Consider the following 12,167-nt stretch of genomic DNA (forward strand, 5'->3'; position numbering starts at 1 on the left):
TATTTATATAGTAACAAGAGGAGAAAAAGAAGAAAAAACGAATTCTTTGTATATACATTCGAACTACTATTAGATTCACGTAAAAGAAATTGCAAAGCAAAATTCATTTAGCATAAAATCTTCAAATTTAAAAGCTGACAAATTTTATTTTTCTAAGTAGACTTGCAAAAAATTCATCAAATTCTGATTTCTAAAATTCTTTTTTAGAGTATGTTTTATTATGTTTGGTTTTGTTAGCACAAAATTTCCATGCTTGTTAACCTCTGGTGATGATTTCGACCATGGAATAAATTGACAGAATAGGAGGTGCACTGATTGATTACCATATGGAAGGTCGAGAGAATAGGAGGTGCACTGCCACCATTTCTCCTCGCCACTTTCTTCTTCTTGTGCTATGCGCGAATCATCTCTCTTCCGTTGAAACCTCTTGCTAGCCACTCGCCTTCATTTTTTTCGGTTAAGTACTTTTTTTGTCCCTAAAGCCTTGAGTCAAAATTAAAATCGTCCCCGACCTTTTTTTTTATTAATATCATTCTCAACTTTATAAAATTATCATTTTCTACCTCAATTTTATTTTAGACCAAATTATCCATAATAATAATAAAATAATAAAAAAACAAAGCAAAATCCTCCCTACCACCCACACCGTATCTCCTACCACACTCACTACCATATTCTCCCTCCTTCTTTCTCTTCACCACCAACATTACTTTGTTCTTCACTCTCCTTCCTCCACCACTGCCACTCGCCCCAATCTTAACTGCCACTACCTTTGCTCTCACTAATCTGAGAAGCTTCCTCGCCATTAAGGGAGACAAGGGGATGGGAAGTCGAGGGGAGCCCGGTACCATAAGTGTTGATTCCTCCTCTTAGAGTTTGGTTTCTCCTCTCATTAGAGTTGGTGGCCACAAAGTTTGATTTCTACTCCATCTTCTTTATTCTTCTCTTATGTTTTTGTTTTTCCCTCTCACACAGTGGTAAGCCACCATCCCTTTCCCCCCTCTCTCCCTTGGTGACTTTTCTCTTTCATTCTTTGTTCCTTCAACTATCCTCAATCACAATTCTCTCTACCACTCTCATTTTGTCACCCTTAATATCACTACCAAAAATTCACTTTTTCTTTTTTTTCCAAATATTATAATTTTATTCAATCAAAATTTAGGGTTATGATTTCAATACCCAGAAAAATGCTACTTTTTTATCGACGAGAACTATGGTTACCATGCTTTAAAAGAAAGAAATAGGGGACAAACAAAAACAAAAACATGCTTAAAGATAAAGTTTTCAGACAAAACAAAAGTAGGCTTCTTCTTCATTTTCAAGAGCTATGGTTGTCATATCTCTTAAATTTTCTTTACCATCAACAAATTTAACAACAACAATAATAGTAATTAATTTATTTAGTTAAGAAATTCAAAGAGTAAAACAGAGAAAAAAAGTAAAAGGGAGTGAGATAGTAACATTATTGTTGTGATTGATGATATTGATGAGGGTCATAGAATGATGATAGATGAGAGGATGTTGACGAGAATGAGAGATGGTGGGAGATATGGTGTGGGTGGTAGGGACTGGAGAGAGTTTTGTTTAGTTTATTATTATTTTTATTATTATTAAAGATAATTTGGTCTAAAAATTAAAATTTAACTAGAAAAGAATGATTTTATAACATCGAGGATCATGTTAATAAGAAAAAAAAAATGGTCAGAGACGATTTTGATTTTGACCCAAGACTTTAAGAACGAAAAAGTACTTAACCCATTTTTTTCTTCTTCCTTGCCTCGCCCAAGCTCTCACTCATCGAACCACACTGAGCTAGAACAAAGCATAACTCCAATACCGGTGCCACCCTGAAACTGCCGCGACCAATACCACCTTGACTGCATGCTGCTACCTTTTCCACCAGTCTCCTGCTCTAGTAGCACCTTGTGATGCCTCTACCCTCTTGCTCGAACACTACTTCGATCTTCTTTCCCCTTCCGTTGTATCATGGTGATGAGCGGATAATTTATACGCTTTTTGGCATTGTTTTTACATAGTTTTCAGTATGATTTAGTTAGTTTTTAATATATTTTTATTAGTTTTTAAATAAAAATCACATTTCTGGACTTTACTATGAGTTTGTGTATTTTTCTATGATTTCAGGTAATTTCTGGCTGAAATTGAGGGACTTGAGCGAAAATCTGATTCAGAGGCGGAAGAAGGACTGCAGATGCTGTTGGATTTTAACCTCTCTACACTCGAAGTAGATTTTCTGGAGCTACAGAAACCCAAATGGCGCGCTCTCAATTGCGTTGGAAAGTAGACATCCAGGGCTTTCCAGAAATATATAATAGTCCATACTTTGCCCGAGTTTTAATGACGCAAACTGGCATTCAAACGCCAACTTCCTGCCCTATTCTGAAGTTAAACGCCAGAAACAGGTTGCAAACTAGAGTTAAACGCCAGAAACAGGCTACAACCTGGCGTTTAACTCCAAGAGAAGCCTCTACACGTGTAAAGCTCAATGCTCAGCCCAAGCACACAACAAGTGGGTCCCGGAAGTGGATTTCTGCATCATTTACTTATTTCTGTAACCCTAGCTACCAGTTTAGTATAAATAGAACTTTTTACTATTGTATTTTCATCTTTGGACGTTTAGTCCTTAGACCAAGGTCTTGGTCATTCTGGTTCCCCCTCTGGGGCCAAAGCCAATGAACACTATCATCACTTATGTATTTTCAACGGTAGAGTTTCTACACACCATAGATTAAGGTGTGGAGCTCTGCTATTCCTCATGAATTAATGCAAAGTACTATTGTTTTCTTATTCAATTCAAGCTTATTTCTATTCTAAGATATCCGCTTGCACTTCAACATGATGAATATGATGATCCGTGACACTCATCACTATTCTCAACCTATGAACGCGTGCTTGACAACCACTTCCGTTCTACCTTAGATCGAGCGTGTATCTCTTAGCCTCCATTCCGAAAGATCGGAGTCTTCGTGGTATAAGCTAGAGTTATTGGCGGTGATGAGCGGATAATTTATACGCTTTTTGACATTGTTTTTAGTATGTTTTTAGTAGGATCTAGTTACTTTTAGGGATGTTTTCATAAGTTTTTATGTTAAATTCACATTTCTGGACTTTACTATGAGTTTGTGTGTTTTTCTGTGATTTCAGGTATTTTCTGGCTGAAATTGAGGGACTTGAACAGAAATCAGATTCAGAGGTTGAAAAAGGACTGCTGATGCTGTTGAATTCTGACCTCCCTGCACTCAAAGTGGATTTTCTGGAGCTACAGAACTCAAAATGACGCGCTTCCAATTGCGTTGGAAAGTAGACATCCAGGGCTTTCCAGCAATATATAATAGTCCATACTTTGGCCAAGAATTGACGACGTAAACTGGCGTTCAACGCCAGCCTTCTGCCCAAATCTGGAGTCCAGCGCCAGAAAAGGATCCAAAACCAGAGTTGAACGCCCAAACTGGCATAGAAACTGGCGTTCAACTCCACAAATGGCCTCTGCACGTGCTACACTTAAGCTCAGCCCAAACACACACCAAGTGGGCCCCGGAAGTGGATTTAGGCATCAATTACTTACTCATGTAAACCCTAGTGACTAGTTTATTATAAATAGGACCTTTTACTATTGTATTAGGTATCTTTTGATCATCTTTGGATTACCTTATGATCCTTTGATCACGTTTTGGGGGCTGGCCATCTCGGCCATGCCTGGACCTTCACTTATGTATTTTCATACGGTAGAGTTTCTACACTCCATAGATTAAGGTGTGGAGCTCTGCTGTTCCTCAAAGATTAATGCAAAGTACTACTGTTTTCTATTCAAATCTTCTTATTTCTCTTCTAAGATATCCATTCGCACCCAAGAACGTGATGAAGGTGATGATTATGTGTGACGCTCATCATCCTTCTTCCTTATGAACGCGTGCCTGACAAACACTGCTGTTCTACATGAATTAAGCTAGAATGAGTATCTCTTAGATCTCCTAACCAGAATCTTCGTGGCGTAAGCTAGAATGATGGCGGCATTCAAGAGAATCCGGAAGGTCTAAACCTTGTCTGTGGTATTCCGAGTAGGATTCAATGATTGAATGACTGTGACGAGCCCCTAACTCGCGATTGCAGGGCGTTAGTGACAGACGCAAAAGGATAGTAAATCCTATTCTAGCATGATCGAGAACCGACAGATGAATAGCCGTGCCGTGACAGGGTGCGTGAGCATATTATTCACTGAGAGGATAAGATGAAGCCATTGACAAGGGTGATGCCTCCAGACGATTAGCCGTGCCGTGACAGGGCATTGGATCATTTTCCCGTGAGATGACCGAAAGTAGCCATTGACAGTGGTGATGTATCACATAAAGCCAGCCATGGAAAGGAGTAAGACTGATTGGATGAAGATAGCAGGAAAGCAGAGGTTCAGAGGAACGAAAAGCATCTCCATTCGCTTATCTGAAATTCCTACCAATGATTTACATGAGTATCTCTATCCCTATTTTATTATTTATTATTCGAAAACTCCATAATTATTTTATATCCGCCTGACTGAGATTTACAAGGTGACCATAGCTTGCTTCATACCAACAATCTCCGTGGGATTCGACCCTTACTCACGTAAGGTATTACTTGGACGACCCAGTGCACTTGCTGGTTAGTTGAACGGAGTTGTGTCCACACATAGAGCCACAATGAGGATTCAATATAATTATATATTGTTAATCTCACACAAGTACAAAGAACATGGAACACAATTTCGTCCACCAAGTTTTTGGCGCCGTTGCCGGGGATTGTTTGAGTTTGGACAACTGACGGTTCATCTTGTTGCTCAGATCAGGTAATTTTCTTTTTGTTTTGTTTTCAAAAATCTTTCAAAAATATTTAAAAAAAAAAAATTTCTCTTGTTTTCGAAAAAAAAAAAAATAAAAATGTTTTCAAAAAATTTATTCAAGATTTTTAAGAATGAATTCTAGTGTTTCATGAAGCATGTTGAAGCCTGGCTGGCTGTAAAGCCATGTCTAAATTCTTTTGGACTGAGGCTTCAACTATTAACTTCAATGCATGTAATTCCATATATCACAGCTTGGCTGGCCATTGGCCATGTCTAGTATTTTGGACTGGAGCTTTCATTGAAAGCTTGGCTGGCTAGTGAGCCATGTCTAATTCCTGGACTGAAGCTTTAGACTAACATGGCAAGATTCCTGGAATTCATATTAAAAATTTTGGAATCTTTATTTTTTCTTTTAAATTTTCGAAAAATATAAATAAAAATCCAAAAAAATTAGAAAATCATAAAAATCAAAAATATTTTGTGTTTCTTATTTGAGTCTTGAGTCATATCATAAGTTTGGTGTCACTTGCATATGCATCTTGCATTTTTTCGAAAATATCATGCATTCATAGTGTTCTTCATGATCTTCAAGTTGTTCTTGGTAAGTCTTCTTGTTTGATCTTGATGATTTTTTGTTTTGTTTCTTTTCATGTTTATCATATGCATTCTTGAATTCTTAGTGTCTAAGCATTAAAGAATTCTAAGTTTGGTGTCTTGCATGTTTTCTTTGCATTAAAAATTTTTCAAAAATATGTTCTTGATGTTCATCATGACATTCAAAGTGTTCTTGGTGTTCATCTTGACATTCATAGCATTCTTGCATGCATCACATGTTTTGATCTAAAAATTTCATGCATTGCATTTTTTTTGTGTTTTTCTCTCTCATCATAAAAATTCAAAAATAAAAAAAATATCTTTCCATGTTTCTCTCATCAAATTCGAAAATTTGAATTGACTTTTTCAAAAATTTTTAAAAATCAAGTTGTTGCCAATGAGTCAAATCAAATTTTCAATTTGAAAATCTTATCTTTTTCAAAATCTTTTTCAAAAATCAAATCTTTTTCAAAATTATTAGTTATTTTCGAAAATTCCAAAAAAAATATTTTTCAAAAATCTTTTTCTTATTTTTATCACAAATTTTCGAAAATAACATAATCAATTAATGTTTTGATTCAAAAATTTGAAGTTTGTTACTTGCTTGTTAAGAAAGATTCAAACTTTAAGTTCTAGAATCATATCTTGTGATTTCTTATGAATCAAGTCATTAATTGTGATTTTAAAAATCAAATCTTTTTCAAAAACTAATTTCTATCATATCTTTTCAAAAATATCTTCTTATCTTATCTTTTTCAAAAATATCTTTTCAAAATATCTTTTCTAACTTCCTAACTTCTTATCTTTTCAAAATTTGTTTCAACTAACTAACTAACTTTTTGTTTGTTTCTTAACTTTTTCAAAACTACCTAACTAACTCTCTCTCTCTCTAATTTTCGAAAATATCTTCCCTCTTTTTCAAAAATTTCTTTTTAATTAACTAATTATTTTTATTTTTTATTTATTTCAAAAAAAAAAATTTTCGAAAAATACTAACAAATTTTCAAAAACCAATTTTCAAAAATCACTAACTCCTTTTCAAAATAATTTTCGAAAATTATACCTCCCCCATCCTATTCTATTTATTCATTCATATCCTAACATCTCATCTCACATCTCTTCCATTCTCACAGTTGTGTTTCTTCCTTTATGTTACATTCTTTGTCTCCCCCTTTTCTTCCACTCACAAAGGGATCCCTATACTGTGGTATAAAGGATCTCTATTATTATTATCATTTTTCTGTCCATTCTTCCTTGTCATATGAGCAGGAGCAAGGATAAGAACATTCTTGTGGAAGCAGATCCAGAACCTGAAAGGACTCTGAAGAGAAAATTAAGAGAAGCTAAAATACAACAATCCAGAGAAAACCTTTCAGAAATTTTTGAAAAGGAAGAGGAGATGGCAGCCAAAAATAATAATAATATAAGGAAGATGCTTGGTGACTTTACTGCACCTAATTCCAATTTACATGGAAGAAGCATCTCCATCCCTGCCATTGGAGCAAACAACTTTGAGCTGAAACCTCAATTAGTTTCTCTGATGCAGCAGAACTGCAAGTTTCATGGACTTCCATCTGAAGATCCTTTTCAGTTCTTAACTGAATTCTTGCAGATATGTGATACTGTTAAGACTAATGGAATAGATCTTGAAGTCGACAGGCTCATGCTTTTCCCTTTTGCTGTAAGAGACAGAGCTAGATTATGGTTGGATTCTCAACCCAAAGATAGCCTGAACTCTTGGGATAAGCTGGTCACGGCTTTCTTAGCCAAGTACTTTCCTCCTCAAAAGCTGAGCAAGCTTAGAGCTGATGTTCAAACCTTCAGACAGAAAGAAGGTGAATCTCTCTATGAAGCTTGGGAAAGATACAAACAGTTGACCAAAAAGTGTCCTTCTGACATGCTTTCAGAATGGACCATCCTGGATATATTCTATGATGGTTTATCTGAGCTATCAAAGATGTCATTGGACACTTCTGCAGGTGGATCCATTCACCTAAAGAAAACGCCTGCAGAAGCTCAAGAACTCATTGACATGGTTGCTAATAACCAGTTCATGTACACTTCTGAAAGGAATCCTGTGAATAATGGGACGCCTATGAAGAAGGGAGTTCTTGAGGTTGATACTCTGAATGCCATATTGGCTCAGAATAAAATATTGACTCAGCAAGTCAATACGATCTCTCAGAGTCTGCATGGAATGCAAGCTGCATCCAACAGTACTCAAGAGGCATATTCTGAAGAAGAAGCCTATGATCCTGAGAACCCTGCAATAGCAGAGGTAAATTACTTAGGTGAACCTTATGGAAACACCTATAACTCAACATGGAGAAATCATCCAAATTTCTCATGGAAGGATCAAAAGCCCCAATAAGGCTTTAATAATGGTGGAAGAAACAGGTTTAGCAATAGCAAACCTTTTCCATCATCAACTCAGCAACAGACAGAGAACTCTGAACAAAATGCTTCTAATTTAGCAAATCTAGTCTCTGATCTATCTAAGGCCACTGTAAGTTTCATGAATGAAACAAGATCTTCCATTAGAAATCTGGAAGCACAAGTGGGCCAGCTGAGTAAAAGGATCACTGAAATCCCTCCTAGTACTCTCCCAAGCAATACAGAAGAGAACCCAAAAGGAGAGTGCAAGGCCATTGACATAAGCGCCATGGCCGAACCTCTGAGGAGAGGAGAGGACGTGAATCCCAAGGAGGAAGACCTCCTGGGACGTCCAGTGATCAATAAGGAGCTTCCCTCTGGGGAACCAAAGGACTCTGAGGCTCATCTAGAGACCATAGAGCTTCCATTGAACCTCCTTATGCCCTTCATGAGCTCTGATGAGTATTCCTCTTCTGAAGAGAATGAGGATGTTACTGAAGAGCAAACTGCCAAGTTTCTTGGTGCAATCATGAAGCTGAATGCCAAATTATTTGGCATTGATGCTTGGGAAGTTGAACCTCCCTTGTTCATCAATGAACTAAGTGATCTGGATCAACTGACATTGCCTCAGAAGAGACAGGATCCTGGAAAGTTCATAATACCCTGTACCATAGGCACCATGATCTTTAAGGCTCTGAGTGACCTTGGTTCAGGAATAAACCTCATGCCCCTCTCTGTAATAGAGAAATTGCGAATCTATGGGGTGCAAGCTGCTAAAATCTCACTAGAGATGGCAGACAGCTCAAGAAAACAGGCTTATGGACAAGTAGAAGATGTATTAGTAAAGGTTGAGGGCCTTTACATCCCTGCTGATTTCATAGTCCTGGATACTGGAAAGGAAGAGGATGAATCCATCATCCTAGGAAGACCTTTCCTGGCCACAGCAAGAGCTGTGATTGATGTTGACAGAGGTGAAATAGTCCTTCAATGGAATGAGAACTCCCTTGTATTCAAAACTCAAGGATCTCCCTCTGCAACTATGGAGAGGAAGCAGAAAAAGCTTCTCTCCAAGCAGAGTCAACCAGAGCCCCCACAGTCAAACTCTAAGTTTGGTGTTGGAGAGTCTCAACAAAGCTCTGCACATCTGTGAGGCTCCATGAGAGCCCACTGTCAAGCTATTGACATTAAAGAAGCGCTTGTTGGGAGGCAACCCAATGTGTATCTAATTCTTATTTTTATTATTTTTCATGTTTTCTTAGGTTCATGATCATGTGGAGTCACAAAATAAACAAAAAAATCAAAAATGGAATAAAAAACAGCAGAAGAAAAATCACACCCTGGAGGAGCATCTGTCTGGCGTTCAAATGCCAGAACAGAGCATAGTTCTGGCGCTGAACGCTCAGAACAAGCATGGTTCTGGCGTTCAACGCCAGAAATGGCAGCAAAGGGGCGTTGAACGCCCAAAATGGGCACCAACCTGGCGCTGAACGCCCAGAGTTGTGTGCAAGGGCATTTTACATGCCTAAATTGGTGCAGGGATGTAAATGCCTTGACACCTCAGGATCTGTGGACCCCACAGGATCATCTCAGGATCTGTGGACCTCACAGGATCCCCACCTACCTCCACTCACTCTCTTCTCTCTTCTCAATCATCCTCTATTCCCAATAAACACTCATCCCTTCTACTTTCCATTTACCACTCACATCCATACACCCACTACCTTCAAAATTCAACATCTCTCTCCCACCCAATCCCACCCATATGGCCGAATACACATTCCCATCCATCTCCTCCATATCTTCTTCTTATTCTTCTATTCTTTCTTCTTTTGCTCGAGGGCGAGCAACATTCTAAGTTTGGTGTGGTAAAAGCATAGCTTTTTTGTTTTTTCCATAACCATTAATGGCACCTAAGGCCAGAGAAACCTCTAGAAAGAGGAAAGAGAAGACAAAAGCTTCCATCAAAGGGTCTATAGCTCAGTGGTAGAACATTTGACTGCAAATCAAGAGATCCCTGAGATACCTCAGGGGATACATTTTCTTCCACACAATTATTGGAAGCAACTAAGGGTGGAACATCAAGAGCACTCCATCATCCTTCATGAATTCAGAGAAGATCTAAAAGCAATGAAGGAGGAGCAACAAAGACATGGAAGAGACATAGAAGAGCTCAAGGACATCATTGGTTCCTCAAGAAGGAAACGCCACCATCACTAAGGTGGATTCATTCCTTGCTCTTGCTTTCTCTGTTTTTCGTTTTCTATGTTATGTGCTTATCTATGTTTGTGCCTTCATTACATGATCATTAGTAGTTAGTAACTTTGTCTTAAAGATATGAATGTCCTATGAATCCATCACCTCTCTTAAATGAAAAATATTTTAATTCAAAAGAACAAGAAGTACATGAGTTTCGAATTTATCCTTGAACTTAGTTTAATTATATTGATGTGGTGACAATGCTTCTTGTTTTCTGAATGTATGCTTGAACAGTGCATATGTATTTTGAAGTTGTTGTTTAAGAATGTTAAATATGTTGGCTCTTGAAAGAATGATGACTAGGAGACATGTTATTTGATAATCTGAAAAATCATAAAAAATGATTCTTGAAGCAAGAAAAAGCAGCAAAGAACAAAGCTTGCAGAAAAAAAAAGGGGGCGAAAAAAAAAATAATAAAGAAAAAGAAAAAAAGCAAGCAGAAAAAGCCAATAACCCTTAAAACCAAAAGGCAAGGGCAAATAAAAAAGGGATCCTAAGGCTTTGAGCATCAGTGGATAGGAGGGCCTAAAGGAATAAAATCCCAGTCTAAGCGGCTAAACCAAGCTGTCCCTAACCATGTGCTTGTGGCGTGTAGGTGTCAAGTGAAAACTTGAGACTGAGCGGTTAAAGTCAAGGTCCAAAGCAAAAACAAAGAGTGTGCTTAAGAACCCTGGACACCTCTAATTGGGGACTCTAGCAAAGCTGAGTCACAATCTGAAAAGGTTCACCCAATTATGTGTCTGTGGCATTTATGTATCCAGTGGTAATACTGGAAAACAAAGTGCTTAGGGCCACGGCCAAGACTCATAAAGAAGCTGTGTTCAAGAATCATCATACTGAACTAGGAGAGTCAATAACACTATTCGAAATCTGAAGTTCCTATAGATGCCAATCATTCTGAACCTCAATGGATAAAGTGAGATGCCAAAACTATTCAAGAGGCAAAAAGCTATAAGTCCCGCTCATATGATTGAAGCTCTGTTTCATTGATAGTTTGGAATTTATAGTATATTCTCTTCTTTTTATCCTATTTGATTTTTAGTTACTTGGGGACAAGCAACAATTTAAGTTTGGTGTTGTGATGAGCGGATAATTTATACGCTTTTTGACATTGTTTTTAGTATGTTTTTAGTAGGATCTAGTTACTTTTAGGGATGTTTTCATAAGTTTTTATGTTAAATTCACATTTCTGGACTTTACTATGAGTTTGTGTGTTTTTCTGTGATTTCAGGTATTTTCTGGCTGAAATTGAGGGACTTGAACAGAAATCAGATTCAGAGGTTGAAAAAGGACTGCTGATGCTGTTGAATTCTGACCTCCCTGCACTCAAAGTGGATTTTCTGGAGCTACAGAACTCAAAATGACGCGCTTCCAATTGCGTTGGAAAGTAGACATCCACACATAGAGCCACAATGAGGATTCAATACAATTATATATTGTTAATCTCACACAAGTACAAAGAACATGGAACACAATTTCGTCCACCAGGCGGCCATTCCTGAGATCCGGAAAGTCTAAACCTTGTCTGTGGTATTCCGAGTAGGATCTGGGAAGGGATGACTGTGACGAGCTTCAAACTCGCGAGTGTTGGGCGTGTGACAGACGCAAAAGGATCAATGGATCCTATTCCAACATGATCGAGAACCGACAGATGATTAGCCATGCGGTGACAGTGCATTTGGACCATTTTCACTGAGAGGACAGGAAGTAGCCATTGACAACGGTGATGCCCAACATACAGCTAGCCATGGAAAGGAGTATGAATGATTGGATGAAAGCAGTAGGAAAGCAGAGGTTCAGAAGGAACAAAAGCAACTCCATACGCTTATCTGAAATTCTCACAAATGAATTACATAAGTATTTCTATCCTATTTTATATTTTAATTATATTTTAATTATCAAATCTCCATAACCATTTGAATCCGCCTGACTGAGATTTACAAGGTGACCATAGCTTGCTTCAAACTGACAATCTCCGTGGGATCGACCCTTACTCACGTAAGGTTTATTACTTAGACGACCCAGTGCACTTGCTGGTTAGTTGTATCAGAATTGTGAAAAATAATTAAGAGTCAGAACGTGCGTACTGAGTTTTTGGCGCCGTTGCTGGGAA

The 12,167-nt window shown here is 37.8% G+C and overlaps 1 non-coding gene across 1 annotated transcript; it reads right to left on the reverse strand.

Moving 5' to 3' along the window:
- Positions 1-7,220: 7,220 nt before the first annotated feature.
- On the reverse strand, positions 7,221-7,328 carry LOC148549423 (small nucleolar RNA R71). Its single transcript, XR_015898291.1, has one exon. It is a non-coding gene; the product is annotated as a small nucleolar RNA R71 (small nucleolar RNA).
- Between the last annotated feature and the right edge of the window lie 4,839 nt (positions 7,329-12,167).

Source organism: Arachis ipaensis, chromosome B8, assembly GCF_059453495.1.
Source record: "Arachis ipaensis isolate K30076 ecotype BB chromosome B8, ASM5945349v1, whole genome shotgun sequence".
In the NCBI taxonomy this organism is placed as follows: domain Eukaryota; kingdom Viridiplantae; phylum Streptophyta; class Magnoliopsida; order Fabales; family Fabaceae; genus Arachis; species Arachis ipaensis.